The 20,281-nt window shown below is 44.1% G+C and overlaps 1 long non-coding RNA gene across 1 annotated transcript in view; it reads left to right on the top strand.

Moving 5' to 3' along the window:
- The window catches only part of LOC138763379 (uncharacterized), a 91,339-nt gene that overhangs the window by 54,094 nt on the left and 16,964 nt on the right, over positions 1 to 20,281 (top strand). The window lies entirely within an intron of this gene.

The raw sequence follows: 20,281 nt of genomic DNA, 5'->3' as shown, positions 1-20,281 counted from the left end.
CCTACCATAGACATAATCATTGAATTCCAAGCAGGGGAAAACCACCGCCAATAGCTCTTTTTCTGAGCATATCTCTTTTCCATGTTTGTAAGTGACCTGGAGCATATTCCACTGGTCTTCAATCTTGCAGGCCTGCTGTCCCTAAGCCATACTGTGAAGTATCACAGGTCAGCATCACCAGTCTACATACATCATAGTAGGCGAGGACCAGAGGGCAAGATGTGTGTTTCTTTAGGACGTCAAAGGCATTTTGTTGTTGTTCATGGCAGGTCCATTTCGCATTTCTATGGGTCATCTGTTTGAGCGGGGCCATCAGTTCACTGGAGTTGGGGCTGAACTTTCCCAGGTAGTTCACCATGCCCAGGAACTATAGCAGGGCAGCCACATTCATTGGCACCAGCATTTCACTGATGGTGGATGGGTCCACCTGCAGGCCCTTGCTGATGAACATGTGTCCCATATAGCTGACTTGATTTATACACAAACTGCACTTGAGGGTTGAGCAGCAGGTTTACCTTCTGTGCCCAGTAGAGCACCTTCTTTAGGTTGGTTTCGTGCTCTTCTAGTATCCTGCCACCTACTGGTATGTTGTCGACTATGATGGCAGAGGGATACCCAGCAAAAATTTGTTCCATAGACCTTGGAATACCTTGCTGGCCAAATTATACTAAATGGCATCCTCAGGAACCTGTACCAACCAAATGCGACACTGAATGAGGTCAGTAGCAAGAAACAGTAGTCGAGTGAGACCTGCCAGAATTTGTTCTTTGCATCCAGGACCGAGAATACCAGGCATCTGTGTGGCAACCTCCTCTAAGGAGCATATGGGGTGATGTGGTCTTTTAGGGCCACATTGAGGTCTTGCGGATTTACACAAATTTGGATTTCCTGTCTGTCTTTTTTCTTGGTGGCCACCATTCAGTTGGTTCTGAGACTGGAGTGGTGATGCCCAAGTCCTGCATTCTATCCAGCTCGGCCTTGACTTTATCTTTCAATGCTACTGGAATGCGATGTGCCAGCTGGACTAAGGGTCTTATCTGCGGGTCAATCCACATGGAGTACCTCACTGGCAGCCTCCCCAGCTCATCTTTGAAAAGTTCACTGTATTCAGAAAAGACCTGTGAGAAATCGTCTTCAGATGGGCTTATCTGATGGACCTCTGTGCTGAATGAAACAAGCCCCTTGCATGACGTTCTCACAGACCATGAAGAAGGTTAGCATGTGAAGCCGTCCTTGTATGAAACACCTCAGTCATGCTGTGTTGCTGGTCTGGATTCTCCTGCCTCCATAAGTGAGTAGGCTCATGGTCATGCTGCATGGTTTGACTAGTTCCATCTTTCTCAGCCAGCTGAATGTCCCCAGTGACATGACATTGCATTTGACCCCAGTGTTGACTTTCATCTCGGCAGTCTTGCCATTGACTTTCATGGACACAAAGGCCTCGTTGTTACCAATGATCCAGGTTTGTGCCATGTTGCCTTCCGTCCTCATGGTGACCCGTTGACATAGTACTCATCACTCCCTCTCTGCTCCAGTTCCAAATAGTCGATGGTCCTCCTGGGACTGGTCTGTGAGATTGTCTGCTGCCTGGATTTGTAGCATTTGCTGAAGAGATTCCATTTGTCACAGTTCCTGAACAGCTGTCTGAACGCTGGGCACATCGCCCTTCTCAGTTTATGGTCTCCTCTGCAATTGCTGCATATTGTCCTGGGTGTGGGGTGGCTTGGTTGGCTCTTTCTTCTACCCTCCAACCATTGTCTGCTCGCTGGTCCTGCCTGTATCACGTCGATGCTTGTGGCCTGCTGTAGTGAAGCGGTCAGCCTTTTACTGTTTTGTGAGCCTTTTACTGTCTCACAGGAGTGCCTTCCACATATTCTTACAAGATTAAACCAGCAACCACAAAGAAGGCATATCACACAGGATAAAGATGAACAATTATTTTATTAACGAAAATTCACCTTCAAACTTTAATTCAAAATCCCCCCTTTTATAACAATGCCCACTGGTTACTATGCAAATCTCTATAACAGTGTAAAACTAATAAATTCCCCAGCCTAAATATAACATATGTAATTAAAGTCTAAGTTATATTTCCAACCAGCCCACAGTAAAACTTAGACACAAAACACACAAGACTTGCAAAACTTCGATCTCAACCGAAGCAAAGAACATAAACAAAATTCAATTTGTTTGGTAAACTGAAGCCAAAAGATCTTTGAGACACAGAGAGAGAGAGAGAGAGCACAAGATTCAAAGTTGTCTTCTTGTGTTGCTTACAGAGAGAGGAACAATGGCTTGGTCCAGATCCTTCTGGCTGCCTTCAGAATGTTCATCCCTTTTAAAATGCCCAACATTCTAAACTGCCTCCCAGACAATGATTCTGCTTGGGCCTCCTTCCTCTTCACAGCCACACCCAGTGATGGTTTGTCTTCCAAGTCCAGAAATTTCCAGATCATCTTCTGCACATGCCCAGTCCGTCTCCCACTCTCTCAGCAGTCCACCTTCACTTTGGCTCTCAAAGGCAAACTGTCACTTTCCAACACAAAACCACACAACACATAGGCCAATACACAACACAGAACTCTGTAACAATATTATCATTGCAAATGCCACAGGCCATTCTGTCTCTTATTAGTTTGTCACAAAGCATTCTGAAATTATTGGTTTTTGCCCTGATTTTTAAATTGCTGATGTATGAGTGTATCGACTCACTAGGCTTTTGGTCATTCATGTTAATTTTGTGCCTTTCCATTGTCACATATATCTGAATTTATGCTTTAAACATTCTGGGTCCTCTCTTGACTCAGCCAGGCTGGTAACGAGGTTTCCGTCACACACTTCACCCACATACACAAATGACCTCTCCCTTTCAATGGCTTATGGGCCTGCCAAATTTAACAGAATGTATGCCCTGGTACAGGCAGCCTTGTCGCTATGTCCATCTTTTCTTCTTTCTTTGGCTTGGCTTCGCGGACGAAGATTTATGGAGGGGGTAAAAAAGTCCACGTCAGCTGCAGGCTCGTTTGTGGCTGACCAGTCCGATGCGGGACAGGCAGACACGATTGCAGCGGTTGCAAGGGAAAATTGGTTGGTTGGGGTTGGGTGTTGGGTTTTTCCTCCTTTGCCTTTTGTCAGTGAGGTGGGCTCTGCGGTCTTCTTCAAAGGAAGCTGCTGCCCGCCAAACTGTGAGGCGCCAAGATGCACGGTTTGAGGCGTTATCAGCCCACTGCCGGTGGTCAATGTGGCAGGCACCAAGAGATTTCTTTAGGCAGTCCTTGTACCTTTTCTTTGGTGCACCTCTGTCACGGTGGCCAGTGGAGAGCTCGCCATATAATACGATCTTGGGAAGGCGATGGTCCTCCATTCTGGAGACGTGACCCATCCAGCGCAGCTGGATCTTCAGCAGCGTGGACTCGATGCTGTCGACATCTGCCATCTCGAGTACCTCGACGTTAGGGGTGTGAGCGCTCCAATGGATGTTGAGGATGGAGCGGAGACAACGCTGGTGGAAGCGTTCTAGGAGCCGTAGGTGGTGCCGGTAGAGGACCCATGATTCGGAGCCGAACAGGAGTGTGGGTATGACAACGGCTCTGTATACGCTTATCTTTGTGAGGTATTTCAGTTGGTTGTTTTTCCAGACTCTTTTGTGTAGTCTTCCAAAGGCGCTATTTGCCTTGGCGAGTCTGTTGTCTATCTCATTGTCGATCCTTGCATCTGATGAAATGGTGCAGCCGAGATAGGTAAACTGGTTGACCGTTTTGAGTTTTGTGTGCCCGATGGAGATGTGGGGGGGCTGGTAGTCATGGTGGGGAGCTGGCTGATGGAGGACCTCAGTTTTCTTCAGGCTGACTTCCAGGCCAAACATTTTGGCAGTTTCCGCAAAGCAGGATGTCAAGCGCTGAAGAGCTGGCTCTGAATGGGCAACTAAAGCGGCATCATCTGCAAAGAGTAGTTCACGGACAAGTTTCTCTTGTGTCTTGGTGTGAGCTTGCAGGCGCCTCAGATTGAAGAGACTGCCATCCGTGCGGTACCGGATGTAAACAGCGTCTTCATTGTTGGGGTCTTTCATGGCTTGGTTCAGCATCATGCTGAAGAAGATTGAAAAGAGGGTTGGTGCGAGAACACAGCCTTGCTTCACGCCATTGTTAATGGAGAAGGGTTCAGAGAGCTCATTGCTGTATCTGACCCGACCTTGTTGGTTTTCGTGCAGTTGGATAATCATGTTGAGGAACATCCGATGCGCTCTAGTATTTGCCAAAGCCCTTTCCTGCTCATGGTGTCGAAGGCTTTGGTGAGGTCAACAAAGGTGATGTAGAGTCCTTTGTTTTGTTCTCTGCACTTTTCTTGGAGCTGTCTGAGGGCAAAGACCATGTCAGTGGTTCCTCTGTTTGCGCGAAAGCCGCACTGTGATTCTGGGAGAATATTCTCGGCGACACTAGGTATTATTCTGTTTAGTAGAATCCTAGCGAAGATTTTGCCTGCAATGGAGAGCAACGTGATTCCCCTGTAGTTTGAGCAGTCTGATTTCTCGCCTTTGTTTTTGTACAGGGTGATGATGGTGGCATCACGAAGATCCTGAGGCAGTTTACCTTGGTCCCAACAAAGCTTGAAAAACTCATGCAGTTTGGCATGCAGAGTTTTGCCGCCAGCCTATAGCCTTGTCGCTATGTGCTGCTGCAATAAATATGTCATTCAAAGATGCACCAGTTTTCTGCTATATTTCCATCAAACATGAGGGAGTCAGGCCACCTAAATCCATCCACCATTATGGCGACCATGACAAACGGGGTTGTGGTTACTCACTGTGTCCAGTTTGCGATTGGAAGGCTTCGGATTTGGGGTGCTCTTGATTCCACTTCTGACACCATATTCGTTATTGTGTGCTTAATAAAAAGCCAAGTTGGCGAGTGAGGTAAACCAAATAAAAGACTTTATTGGAAACAACCAAACATAATAAACAAAATAGGGAGAAAGAGAGCCAACAGTGTGGTGTCTACTCCCTGCTGGTTCTTGATTCAATTAGCATGCCCTCCGGGTGCTCGCGCATGCCGGTGCACTATTGTGAGTATGGTGGCTGCAATGTGATTGCAGCTGTCTACACTGTATGTCTAATTTTAAATTTACTCTGTCCAAGCTTTCACCTTTCAAAATGCTTCTAAGGGCCCCCCCCCCCACCCCCCATCCCCTTTTTCTTCTGAACTCCAAGAGCCATGAGCCATCAAACATTCCTCATATGCTAATCCCTTCATTCCAGGAATTATTCTTGTGAATCTTATCTGAGCCCACTACAATGCCAGCACATTCTATCTTAAATAAGAAGCCAAAACAGTACCCTTTACTCCAAATGTGTCTCAATGACCTTCCCTTTGAGGAAGGACTAAGAGATTTGGCAAAGATGTTCAAAATCTCAAGTAAGGAAGGAGAAACTTTTTTTAATTGGCAGAGTTTTAGACATCCAGCAGACAAGGGCAGAAGGAAAATAAATGAGAAAAATAGTGAAGAGGTGAGGAAAATAATTCCTACATCTGGTACTTCTGAATTTATGTGCCTGTAAAGTGTGGAAGTAGATTCAATAACTAGGAATCATTACTTAAAAGGGAATTTTTGCTTGGTTGGATAAAACAAGGGAATGGGTATTAATTAAAAACATGCAGAAATGTTGGAGAAACTCGGCCAGTCTCACAGCGTCTGAAATGTATATATCTTTACCTCCTATGGACACTGCGCGATTGGCAGAGTTCCTCCAGCATTTCTGTATGTTTTTACTACAATCACAGTATCTACAGACTTTTGTGTTTCACTCAAAGGGTATTAATTATTCAGCTCCTTCAAAGAGGCAGTATATGTAAAACAGACCAAGTGGACTTTGTGTGTGCTGTGCCATTGCATGTCCGTTTTGAGCTGTGCTCCTACAAATGGCAGAGACATGCAACACACTGTCGTTCTGAGAGCCAAGGCTTGTTTTAAGTCTGTGGGATCTCTTAATTTACTGTCATTTGGCCTCCTGAGTGTCTATTCCCTCGAGAACTATGAATATTCTCTTGCTGTGCAATGCAGTTTCATTCTCTAAATGTATTTCCTTCACATACACATCTACTTTGACTATTCTCTTCCTTGATTTGTTGGGCTCCTGCAACTTGTCTGAGATTTAAAATATTGTACTATTTCCAAACCAAACAAATGGAAAGATAATTCATTGCCAGGCCTCAGCTAAAACAGTCATTCTGTCATGTTTGCAGAGCATAATCATATTTCTTACTCTTAAGTTTATCAATCATTTGTCGCAAGTTACGTTTGCCCCAGAATGTGAACAGTGGGTTAAATGTACAGGTAATCCCCGGCTTATGACCATAATTGGGACCAAGGGATCGGTCGCATCTCAGAATGGATGTAAGTCAGAATTTTGCCCAGGCGTGTGGAAAACCAAAGTCTTAAAGCAAACTTTTTAATCAAATCTTATTTTCATCCTAGATTTTTGTTTTATTTGACAAACTATAACAGGCATACAGGCATGCAAGAGCCAAAATGTGTGTACTTACCTTGAAGTCGGCGTCCCGGGGTCCATAGGCTGAGCACGACCATCTTGATTCCTGTGTGCATGTACGAGTCTTCATTTGGTGCATGCACGGTGGGTTTGTGTATTGGAGTTCAGTTGGTGCATGTGCAAGAGTTAAGTGCCCTGACAATTTGAATTCACGCCCTCAACTCTTGCATCAACCAAATTTCAATATGCGAACCCACTACACTTGCGCGAACTGAATAACAATACACGAATCCACTGTACATGCGCCAACCGAAGACTCACGCATGCACACAAGAATCAAGATGGCTGTGCCCACCCTATGGACACCAGGACGCTGATTAACAAAGTAAGTACACACATTTTGGCTTTTACATGCCCTGAATCCTTGCTTTAGTTCATCAAATAAAATGTAAACCATGTAAATTTTACTTTTAAAAAAAAATTGGTTGTTATGTGTGGATGGACACAAGTTGAGTAGGTTGTAATTCTGGGAGTACTTGTATGGCTCATTATATGGGGAAAATATAATTAAAAGTAGATACCCAAAGAGATATAATCCGAATTAAAAGGTAAAGAATAAATCCTTGTCTATTGCCTTCCATTGCAACAAAGAATGAATAAGTTAATCTTTTCCTTTCCTCTAGCTGTATGTACAACCAGAGAACAGAGACTCCAATTAAAAGCAATGAATTCTGGAATTACTTGAGACACACAGGAGACTACAGATACTGAAATCTGGAGAAAACTGGAGCAAAACATACTGCTGGAGGAACTCAGCGGGTTGAATAACACCAGTGGGAGAAATATAATGGTCCACATCAATGGTTCTCAAACCTTTTTTCTTTCCACTTGCATACTACCTTAAGTAATCCCTTACTAACCACAGAGCACTGATGGCATCCTATACCACAGTGCTCTGTGGTTAGTAAGGGATTACTTAAGGTGGTATATGAGAGGGGAAAAAAAGGCTGAGAACCACTGGTCTACATTTTGGTCTGGGACCTTCATCAATACTGAATGTCAAACATTTTTTTCTTCCCACTGATGCTGCTTGACCCCCAGGTTCTTCCAGCAGATTGTTTATTGCTGGAAATATTCAGCAGGTCAGGAAGCAACTGTGGAAAGAAAGCTAAATATTTCAGGTTAATGACCTGAACTATCAATTGTTTCCTTCTGCACAGGTACTGCCTGACCTGCATCTTATGAATTTTCATTTTCTATTAAAGATGCCTAAAGTTGGTAACTTTACAAAGGTCTTTTTAATTTCAATGGTTTTGAACCAACAATACTGTATCATTAAAGAAAATTAAAAAAACATGTTCTCATTGAAATTAAGAGATCAAAATCAAACCACAAGAACCACAAGCCATCATTACTATTGACCATCACATCAAATCCCATGAAAGCACAAAGGGAAACATCTGCAGACAGTCAGTGGAGTACTTGGCTTCAGATCAAACTATTTATTTTGTAGTGATCTTCTTTTCATTGTCCACAACTATACTACTCTGTTTCCAACACAAAATATGATCCTTCAGAAAGATGACATCCTGATCTCTGCATCTTTTACCTCTGGGTTTACTGAAATGTTGCTCAGCAGCTGACAGGATCTTATTGGTGAATATAAATATCAGGCCATTTTATGATGACACCCAAGAAGAGATCCCTCAAAAAGCCAAGTTTGGTCCAAGTTTACTTTGTATTTATAACAATGGTGTATAGCAAGTGCTTAAAAAGCTGACGATATTCTTCTCTGTGTGATATCAGCTTCTACAACAGTACTTTTATGTTCCACAGAATTTGATGAGTTCTCCCCACTTTATCACAGTTATTTCAAGCTGAAAGGTGCTGTTGTGCCATCACACTGAAGATAGGAATTAACATCACTTCCCTCCAGTACATTTGCTATCTTCCCATAATTCAGTCATAGGATTAATATACCATGTGAGAATGCTAGATTATTTCATGCAGTATACTGATGTATTTTCAGCATTGTTATTTGCATTTGGACAATTCTTTTCACAATTTCACAGTGCTCCAGATACAGTGAATGTGGATGTAGGGAGTGTGATTAATAAGCCTACAGATGATACAAAAACTGTTGGTGGTATTGATAATGAGAACAGGCTAAGGCTGCTGAATAATATTTAAAAGACAGGCACATGGATGTAAGAAAAATAGAGGGTTATGGTGTAAGGTAGGGAAGGTTGAGTAGGTTTAAATTGGTTGGCACAACACCATGTGCCGAAGGTCCTGTACTGTGTAATGTTCTATGATAAATTATTAGTTGCAATTTTAAAATATAGCTTATGATCAACTTAGTCATTTTAATAAACATTGGAAAATCAATGACTCAAAGAGAACATATGGAGTGGGCACAACATTGTGCAATATCCCTAATGGTACGTGCCTGATATATGATACAATCAGGTAGCATTGTCTTGATGGCTTCCATCAAATGTACCATTTCTCCCAGATGGTTTAAGCGTCAATGCCTTTGTTAAACTTCAATCATCCATCTCTGCTGCCCAAAACAGACCTGCCTCATCCATGAGTACCTTCACTCACACAGCCATCCCCTTCCCCCTTTCTTCTCTCCCCCTCTCTCCCTTCTCCCCTATCCCCCCTCCCTCCCTTCTCCTCCTCTCCTCTCCTTTCCTCTCTCAGAGTACCCAGAAGACTAGACCCACAGATGTTGCAGTCAAGTGCCATACACAAATGTGCTGGAGAATCTCAGCAGATCATGCAGTATCCATAAAAATTAAAGGGTAATCCTCATTTCAGAAAGGGCCCAGGCTCAAAACTGTGATGCATTCTCGAGTAGAAAAGCGGACACAAAACATAAAGTCTGTTCATCAGGCTTTATTCCACATAAATTTCCACAGAGCTGGCTTTGAGTGGGGCTGAGCTGACTCTGAGACTGACCTTGAGGGGCCAGATCTAGCTTATATCCCAGAGGATGATTGGCAGCTGACTTGGTGGGGCTTGGTCCATTCAGGTCGGCTGATTGACAACCGGCCAGGAGTTGCCTTGGCCTCCAATGCTCTTCTGCAGGTACACAGGTTGCCCCCTGCAGTAGGCTAGTGGTGTATCACCACATTCACCCCTTCTTTAAAATTGTCCTGTGGGTGAGGTTACATTCCCAAATATATATACATTATTTACAAGTTTAATGATCCGGCGGCCATCGGAATCTCTGCGACTGTCGCAGGGTTGGCTCCTAGTCAAAGGTTGGTGAGGGTAAGCAGGGGCTAGTCATGGGGGGTGGGGGTGGGGGGCAGAGCAGCTGGTGTGGTGGAGTGCGGTGGGCTGAAATTGAAGTGTGTGTGAGGCATTGGATGGGTGGGGGGCAGTTTCGTCCCCCACGGTTGGAGTGAGTCCAGGGAGCCCGGAATGGTCGTAGGTGTCCCACATCTGTCCGGGGTCAGGGGAGTATGTTGGGTCGGCATGGTCCTGGGACGAAGGATGCTGTTATGCTGTGGAAGATGCTCCCACTGGTGCCAGGTCCCTGGTTGAGACGGTGTCCTCCTTGCCGCTGGTGAACCTAACATAGGCATAGTTATGGAAGAGGAACACCTGCTCAACAAGGGGTTCGGCCTTGTGGGCCCGCATGTGTCTACGCATGAGCACTGGTCCTGGGGACGTGAGCCATGTTGGGAGTGATGTTCCCGTCCATGATTTCCTTGGGAACGAAAACAGGCTTTCACTAGGGGTCTCATTAGGAACCATGCACAGGAGTGGCCTGATGGCATGGAGCACCTAGGGGAGGCCGTCCTGTCTGTACTCTATGGACCACCCCTTTGATTTAAGGGCCAGACGTTCTGCCTTCCAGATCACCCCGTTTTCGCGCTCCATCTGTCCATTACCTCTCGGGTTGTAACTATTCATGCGACTAGTTTGCGATGCCCCTTGCTCTCCGGTACTGGCGCAGTTGCTCACTCATGAAGCTAGACCCCCCCGGTCACTGTGGATGAACGCAGAGTAGCCAAACATGGTGAAGATCTGCGTCAGTGCCCTGATGATAGTGGCCATGGAGGTGTCTTGGCATGGGATGGCGAAAGAGAAGCGGGAGTACTCATCGATGACTGCAAGGAAATAGACATTCCAATTCATCAAAGGCAGGGAACCCTTGAAGTCAATGCTGAGGTGCTTGAAGGGTTGAGTGGCCTTTACGACATGGCCCTGGGATGGGCGGAAGATGCGGGGCTTGCAGTCCATGCAGACCCATCACGCCTCGGTCATGGTCCTGACATCCCTGATGGTCTACAGGAGGCTTCTGGACTTGATAAAGTGGTATAAACAGCTGACGCCCAGGTGGCAAAGGGACTTGTGCAGTGTCTGCAGCTGGTCGACATGGACCGACATGCAGGTGTGGGAGAGGGTGTCGGGGAGTTGTTAAACTTCCCCGGCTGGTACTAGACGTTGCAGCTGTAGGTTGCCAGTTCGACTCTCCAGCGCAAGATCTTATTGTTCTTGATCTTGCCTTTGTGGGTGGTGTTGAACATGAACGCCACTGCATGCTGGTCGGTGAGGAGGGTGAACCTCCTGCCGGCCAGGTAGAGGTGCCCGTCCACCTCGAAGGTGGTGTAAGGCTTGTCCTGCAGGTGGATAGGGAGTTGGTGATAGGCTGACTTCAGGTCAATCGTGGAGAAGACCCGGTAGCCGGCTATCTCATTGACCATGCCGGCTACCCTCGGTAAGGGATAAGCGTCTAGCTGGGTGTACTGGTTGATGGTCTGGCTGTAATCCATGACCATCCTCAGCTTGCTGAGGAAGTTCATGCCTTGAACACCTGGACTTGGCCTCTCCATGGGCTGTTGCTGGGCTCTATGACACCTTCCGCCAGAAGCCACTGCACCTCTGCCTTGAAGAAGTCTCTGTCCACGGTACAATAGCACCTACTTCTGGCAGCTATCAGTTTGCAGTCTGGTGTGAGGTGTGAGAAGAGGGCAGGAGGGGTGATGCGCAGCATGGAGGTCGCAGATTGGCTGGGGCTGGTTGGACGGTGCACTGTGGACCGTGAGTGGGGGTAGGGGGCCCCGGAGGCAAGGGTGACTCTCTGCAAGTGAAATTGGAAGTTTAAGCCCAGGAGGACTGGGGCACAGAGTTTGGGCATGACCAGGAGCCTGAACCTGGTGCATGCCCCCCCCGCCCCCCCCCCCCCACAGTCAGATCGGTAGAGCAGCACCCGAGGGTATTAATAGTTCGGTCTTGGGCGGTGAAGGCAATAGAGAAGGTGGTGGAGTGGATTTTGAGTTTTAGGGAGTGGGCCACGCTCGGGTGAATAAAGCTTTCGGTGCTGCCACTGTCAATTAGGAACTTCCTTACCTGCCCATTGATTTTGATGTCCTTCATGGAGCACTCAAGATCATGAGGGATGTCTCTGGTAGTGTGGTGGCCGCTAGGACCATCTCGGGGTCCAAGTCATCATTGCCCAACATCGGAGATAAGATGCAGCCGACAGCATCCTCTGCAGGCATGGGTGCATCGTGAGAGGTGAGTGTTGGCCGGTGGTGCTCTCGTAGGGTGTGGTGGGTGGTGATCGGCGGCATCCGGAGACTTGGGGTGTGTCAGTAGGGTGGCATGGTCAGTGCCCGTGTTGACCACGTCGTCATTGTCATCTGTGCTGTGTTTGTTGTAGGCCTGGGAGGGCCTGCGTGGCTGTGGCATCCGCATCTGCCCAGCACAAGGTGGTGGCACCGCGTGGGGGTTCATGGCAGCAGCCTGACTGGCCTTCCTCCCTGGTTGCGCCAGGGGAATTGACGTCATGCCATCAGTGCTGGTGATGTCATTGAAGGTGGCGGAAGTGACACCATTCCGTGGACCAGAAGTGACATCGTTGTAGTCTGCGGATGTGGCGTCTTAGCGAGGTGATGCTGGCATGATCGAGGGCTGGTTTGGGCACATGGCATGCATGCAGAGATCGTTGCCAGCGAGGCCAGAAGTAGGGCTGCCAAGGTTGGGGAGGCCAGAAGTTGCTGCGGGGGCAATGGCACATGGCCGGGACCGGGTAGGAGGGGCCCTGGTCGTAGAGGGCCGCTGAGCCTCCGACAGGCTTTGAAAGGCATGCTGTCTGTGCTGACCACGTGGAGACCTGGGGAAGCCTGGAGTTGGAGGCTTTGGTGTGCAGGACTGCTGCCTCCAGGGCTTGGACTACCTCCACTGTTTTGGCCAGGGAGTAGATATAGCCCTCCAGCAGCTTCTGCCTGACAACTCTCAAGCATAGACCCTGGATGCAGGTATCTCTGATCAACCTTTTGACCTCCCTTTTGTTCACCCTGTGTTCTGCCAGGCACGGTCAGGCTAACTCACGTAGGGCTGAGCCTTTTCCTGTCAGAGTCGAGGGTGTCGTCGGCATGTGCCTCAATTATCACTTCGACCGTGTGCCTCCAGATTTTGAAGTGTGCCTGTGCTTCCAGGTGACATGGGTCGACTTCGAGGCTCCCAGCGCTCAGGAGCTTCTCCATTACAGCTTCAACTTTATGTGGAATAAATTGCAATGCACTATCAAGCAGAGAAGTGGACACATACATAAAGTCAGCTCAACAGGCTTTATTCCACATAAACTTCCACAGAGCTGGCTTTTAGAGTGACTGTACTGGCTCTGAGACTGACCTCAAACGGCCAGATCTAGCTTATAGGGTGATTGGCAGCCGACCAGGTGGGGCTTGGTCCATTCAGGTCTGCTGATTGACAGCCGGCCAGGTGTTGCTTTGTCCTTCTGCAGGTACACAGGTTGCCCCCTGCAGTAGGCTAGTGGTGTATCTCTACAGAAACGTTTGCTTCTTTTGCTTCCTTTGAATGCTGTATAGCCTGCTGACTTTCTCCAACACACTTGTCTATAATACTGTACAGAGTCATCAGTGTCCATACCATTTGTATCAAGTGGCTCCTTGTTGTGTGCTGAGCTAATAAAAAGTGATCTTCACTCAGCTGCATTTTATAATTTCAAGAGAGAATCTCACTGCTATCACATCCTTTGAGGTTTGAACATTTTTTATATATGTTTATTGTTTTAATTCTTTATTTCTGTTTATTTGGAGGTGTTTTAGATACAAAGGAGAGGGCAATTGTACCTGTATTTTTTTTTTATTCCCTTATTCCCTCAGAAGTTTATGCCTCTATTTTCCAGGAATAACAAAGGCTTGTGTACATTGAGTAGTTTTATTTTCACACTAACATTAAGTGATAAATCTGCTTCACCTGCAGGAAAAAAGAATCTCAGGGTTGTATGTGATGTGACTTCAGGACAATCCTCCACTATACATCAACAACTTTATAGTGGAGACAGTGGAGAGGACCAAGTTCCTTGGAGTCACTTAACTAGTGACCTATTATGGACTCACAACATCTCCTCACTTGTCCGGAAGGCGCAACAGTGACCGCACTTCCTAAGAAGAAAGAGGCTGGCAAAGCTACCGGCCACCAATTTGTCAACCTTCTATCGAGAGTGTCGAGGCAGGTTGCATCACAATGTGATACAGTTGCTGCAGAAAAATGGATCAGAGGTCAATCCACAGGACCATAAGAGTGGCAGAGAGGATCACTAGAGTCTCCCTCCTCAACCACCCCATTAGTTGCTCCCATCAGGAAAGAGATACAGGAGTATCAGAGCCAGCACCACCAGGCTGAGGAATAGCTTCTTCCCATGGGCACTGAGAAGGCTGAACAACCAAAGAAACTGGTCACACTAACCACCCGGACTCTCATATTCATGAAACAATATTTATTTATTTGTACATATGAATACTTGTCCTACATATGAATTGTTTGTCTGAGATAACATTTTGTAAAATGTATTGCACTGCACGTTTCACAAACAATTCTACAACTGATTCCACCTGCATTGAATTCATCCATCATTACTGAATGAAGATCTACCGGGACCAATGCCTGAAGAGGGCGCACAAAATCAGTGAACCGGTGCGGACTCGAAAGGCCAACATGGCCTGTTTCCGCTCCGTACATAGTTATATGGTTATATGGTATGTGTGTTACGTCTGGTTACGTGTCTGCGTATTTTGCACTGAGGACTGGAAAATGCTGTTTTGCCAGGTTGTACCTTGTGCAATCAGATGACAATAAAACTTCACTTGACTTGTTTTGACTCATATGTACTTTGATAATAAATCTGAATCTGACTTGTATTACAGAATTGATATTCTTATTTTCAGATGTGTAATCAATTGAATTAGTTCAAAGGTTACCCTACTAATGTGAGAATGGGCATGTTGACGTATGAGGAAAGGTTTGACTATCCAGGCTTGAATCCATTGGAGTTTAGAAAAGTGAGAAGGGATTTGATTGAGGTTTCTTGAGCTGGAGAGGTGCTTCTTTCTGCCAGAGGGCCTGCTCTGTACTGGAGAAAAGAAAAAAGAGGGCAATGCTGCTGATCTCAATGGGGTCATTGACCCTTTGGGGTAAAAGTGAAAGAATGCTGATAAAGTAAAGTAAAGCAAGATTGAAGGCAGCTTGCGGGAATGGTTGCTGTCAGAACAAAATAGCCGGGGTGGGACTGAGTTTTTACAGTCTTTTAATGAGATTTTGTTATTTTTGTGGTTTTTACTTCATAGTGCCAGTTTCAATCCTGACCTCCGATGCAGACTGTGTTGAGTTTGCACATTCCCTGTGACCATGTGGGTTTCTTCTGGGTGCTCTGGTTTCCTCCCAAAACCCAAAGATGTCCCTGTTAGTTAATTTGTCATTGTAAAATGCCCCTAGTGTGGAGGTGAGTGGTAGAATCTGGGGGAGTTGATGACAGTGTGGGGAGAATTTTTTTTAAAAAGGGATTTTGTGAGATTTCCAACATGGACTCAGTGGGCTGAATGACCTGTGAGGCCAGTTATTCACATCTATTTGAATAGATAGAATTAATAACAGATCAGAACGGTTTGATGGCATGAAACTATAGAAGGAGGTTAGGGCATTCTTGAGCAGGCCTGCTCAGAGCTCATGCAGTCTCCTGTGGTTCCCCTGGAGTGTGGAGGGTCAGGTCAAACTAGATTCCACATCTGGAGATGATATGCGCAGGTGGTGAGGCATTGTCAGTTCAACCAACTGACTGGATCCAGCACAATGCAACCTATACTTCTAACAGAGATCATTACCTTATAAACAGCTAGAAAGCCTTAATATGGAAAAGGAAGCTGAGAACTTTGATGACTTTATGATGTACAAATTTCTCCTTTTGTACTCAGTGAGTTCACTCAGTAATCAAACGATGAACAATGAATTGAAAGATGTTATTTCATGAAAAATGTTTGAAAGACTTTCCTAAACCTTAATACTTGCTCTATTCCTGAAGGTGCAGTATCTGAAGTTTGGAAAAACTGGTGTTTTAACTACATAATAGCCTATGCCTGCATCTTTGTATCATCTCCTTCAGTGATATTTCCACCAAAAGGCACTTTTAATCAAAGTTTCTTCAGATGGCTTCCACATTAGGATCACATAAACACATTCATACAGAACCAGATCTTGATCTGTTCGAGAAGCTGTAGCACAGCAAGAAAGGCAATCCTCTTGTTTCAGCTACCATATATACTGTGTAATATTCAATCATGTATAAAAATTGACTCCACATTTTTTGGCCCAAAAATCACTTATTTTCTGGATATCATGTGTAAAGATTTGGCACAAAAATGTGTCAGCGCAAGGATGGGTCACACCTCTCTTCCCCTCAGCTTGTATTCTGCACTCATGGTTTCAAAACATTGCCTCCATGTTGTTTAAAAATGCACTCCAGAAAAAAAAACAAATATAGAGCAACATTTAAATTAAAAGTTGTTAAAATTGCTGAGAAGACAAATAACTGTGGAGCAGCAAGAACAATGTGGCCACAAATGGAGTGGGGGGGGGAGGGGAGAGAGAATAAAAGTTACTGAGTGGGTGATTGAAAATCGTGAAGATAGAAATAGAAGATGTGTTAGTCATGGTGCCATTCGAATCCATGCATGAAATGAAGCAAAGAAGAAAAGAATTTTGAATTTCACCGCAAGTGTTGGATGGTGCTCGAGGTTCATGAGGTGGTATGACTTTGCACTTCGGCGAAGAACTAAGATTTCACAAAAACTGCCCGCTGATCTGGATGATAAAATAATACAATTTCACCAGTTTGTAATCAGACATTGGAAGAAGGAAGGCTTCAATTTATCATGTATTGGGAACATAGAGGAAACACCAATACATTTAGCATGCCAGAGAATCAAATAAGTAACCAAAAAGGAGAAAAAAAACAGTATTTGTGAAAACCAATGGTCACAAGAAAATTAGATTTACTTTAGTTCTTTCTTTTATGGCCAATGGTACTAAGTTAAAGCCAATGGTTGATTTTCAGAGAAAAACTCGGCCAAAGGAGAAATTGCCAAAAAGAATCCATGTACATCCACAAGGCTGGATAGATTAAGGTGGATGTAGAAGATGGATAAAGGAAGTTGGGAAGTTACAACCTGGTGGCCAATGCTCATCTGGGATTAGATTAGGGCACATCTAATGAAGAATGAGGTTGATGATCTCCAATTACAAAACATTTAAATGGCTGTAATTCTTGGCAGACTACAAGTATTTTGTAACCTTGGAAGTTAGTATCAATAAGCCATTTAAGAACATGATGAGAATAAGGTGGAATTACTAGATATGGGTGAAGGAGAAAAACATACACAAAAGGAGGCAGTCTGCAGGCTCCAATCACTGCATCAGATCTGTGAATGGATCATTGATTCGTGGAAGAAAAATAAAAACCGACATTATTGTCAAATCATTCAAGAAATATGGAAGTTCAAATGCACTGGATAGTACAGAAGACAATTATCTATGGGAATGGATGTAGTAACTTAGAATAAGAACACACAGAAGATGAAATTGAAGAGGATCTTGATTATGACGCTTTATTCGATGCTGAAGATCTTAAATGAACTTTTGAGTTTGGAAGCCTTATTATGGTAAATGTTTACTTCACTATTTTGCATGCATACCATGAATAAAAAATTACTACCGGTAATTCTTTTTGTTTCTATTGTTGTGTAGTTTTATAATTTATGGATTAAGATGCATTGATTGCATTAAAAACAAAAATGCAGAAAAGAAAGTGATACTGTAGTGCTTAATATGAAATTGTGGTTAAAGCATGTACGGTATGGTTGTGGCAGAGTATTTTGATGCGCAGACTATCATTACTTTAATTTGGTGTGCATTAGTTCTTTATTCATTTAGAGATCATTTGGACTTCTGCTACATACACAGTGTAGAGCTCGTCGAAAGAATCAAAGACTTGTTGATCCAAACCAAGGCTTTTATTAGCAAAAGACAGGAGCTCTTCACAGGTGGCCGACCAGTCCGGAATGATCCGACCTGGCTAGGGACACAACCCTTTAAGGCCCAGACAATAGGCGTGGCTTAGCTCTCAGCCAATCGCTGTAAGCACAGTCTAGATACAGTAACTATATACACTATATACATTGGTGATAGATCTGTACTATCACACACACAGTACCTTTGGATTCTTGTGTGAATTTTAGTCTCTCAAAAGTATTTCCCGTGTAAAAGTCTACCCTCCCCTCCACCCCCCAAATTTGACCTGAAAAATTGGTCCTCAGTTCCCACAATAAAGGACTAAAATTTTAGTCTATACTCTTTTTGCTCAAATTTCTTTGCGATATTTAGTGAGAACTGGATACATGCACATTCAAAATAAAAACAGGAAATGTTGGAAGTTCTCATGAGGTCACTCAGCATCTGTGGCAAAAGAGATAGAATTAATGTTTCACATTTATGAAAATTCTTGGAGCTGAAACATTAGTTCTCCCATAGGATTTGAAGAGAATCACCAGTATTTCTGGTTTTTATTATCTGCAGGGTTTTTTTTAATCTCGGGTCAGTAGCCAATTCTTTCACCTTAGATTTTAATGAAAGGTATAAAAGCAAGCAATGTTTTAACTGTGCAGTTTCATTTGTGAAATCATAAATATGCAGTCTAAGAGGATTATAAAATATCTAAATGTATGAACCTGAATCAATATTACCTTAACTTTCATTACTATCTTCAGTTTCCTACCTCTGCTGGACAAGTGCCAGCTTCAATTCCATGAGGGTATTCAAGCTGTCCCTGAGTTACAAACACCCAATTTATGGATACTGCTGGATAACAGCAAGCTCCCGCACTATTGTTAAATTCAAAAGTCTGACATATGTACCTATTGGCAGAATGGCAGAACCGTTTCCCTTCTCTCCCTCATCCTCTCTCTCCACTTTTAGTAATTATTCTTTCTTAAAAGTCTAAAGTGCTTTGATGCCATTCATTTCAGTAGTGTGGAGGTATAGTCACTATATCAAATAGCTTTGGTGTCTATTCCATCTTGGGGACAAAATTGACTGATGGACATCTGTTTGTTACCTGAGCATAGCCTATATATAGAAGTTTATATTCTTTTATTGATTGTAGAGATCAAAGCAAAATATTTCAGATGGTTGCAATGTGAAATATGCTGGAAACACATAATAAGTTAGATGGTATCTATAGAATGAGAAATAGAATTATTGATTCAGGTCAGTCAAAACCAAGCAGTGTAATTTTGATAAAAATGCTTCTGATTGACTCCCAATCCTGGCAGTGAGTGTTGTCAGAGAGAGCCTCCCTAAGCTTTATATTAACCCACTTGCTGTTGCTACTGAACAAACAGCGAGTTTGGTGAACTGACAAAGGGAGGGGAAAATAGACACACTCAGTGCCAGGAGGGAGTGAAGCTTTTTGTAGTGTAATAGAATATTTGGGAGATAAATTGGTAAAATTAGAGTAGGTTACATACATGCACACACTTTAAAACTTTGAAATATTGAAGAATTCATATTCAGTGAATTTACAGAAACTATGGAGAATGCTATGCATATTTCACAAGTAGATGCTGATTTAAATGATGTCAACAAGCAGAAGAGGCTCTGGCTGTTAAAAGCTCTTTGCCAAGGGTTTTGACAGAGTGCACAGATAGGTCACTCCTGGATTTTTGTTTACCTAAAGACAACAGCTTGACCAAGAAGATTAACTCCTATTGTATGCTGGAGAAGGTCAGCAGTTTTGCAAGTGAGAGAGTCACATGGGCTTTCTGACAGTTGGAGAGATAGAGAGAGAGATAGAGAGAGAGAGAGAGACAGACAGACAGACAGACAGACAGACAGACAGGCAGCTGGAACAAGCAGGTGAAGCTGGTTGGAACTGAAACAAACTACAGAGTGGCAGATGGCTGATGTTTCTCTTGGAATAAGTGGAACAGAAAGGAACTCTGTAGTAGCCTGAAAGAAAGAGGTTATCATCTGGAGAACCCTGATAGGGCAAGTTTTATCAGCAAGACATTGAGGTGACTAATGGGGGAAATCATTAGTTGTGGAAATCCTGGAACAACAAATCTCTCTCACTAAAAACCCTATGAGAACCTTCCTGAATGGTAAACATTTACCTTTCGAGCACCAAAACCTGGTGAACACTATACATGTTACATCCTGTGCACAGTATAAGAATTTCCTGCAACCAGAGAACATGGAAGAATGAGAAGTGAGATTAAACTGTGAACCAAAGAACTTTTCTTAAATTTACACACACATTACATACATGAGCACTTAGAATTATAAGGGGGTTAAGTTGGGTTTAGTTAAGTTAATAGAGATAAGTTAAAGTTTGATTCTGTTTTCATGTTTAAAGATAATTAAAAACCAACTTTTATTTAAGTAACTACTTGTCTTGGTGAATGTCAATTGCTGCTGGGTTTT

Source organism: Narcine bancroftii, chromosome 1 (genome assembly GCF_036971445.1).
Source record: "Narcine bancroftii isolate sNarBan1 chromosome 1, sNarBan1.hap1, whole genome shotgun sequence".
In the NCBI taxonomy this organism is placed as follows: domain Eukaryota; kingdom Metazoa; phylum Chordata; class Chondrichthyes; order Torpediniformes; family Narcinidae; genus Narcine; species Narcine bancroftii.
The sequence above is the reverse complement of the archived record's forward strand: the minus strand, read 5'-3'. Positions and strand labels throughout refer to the sequence as shown.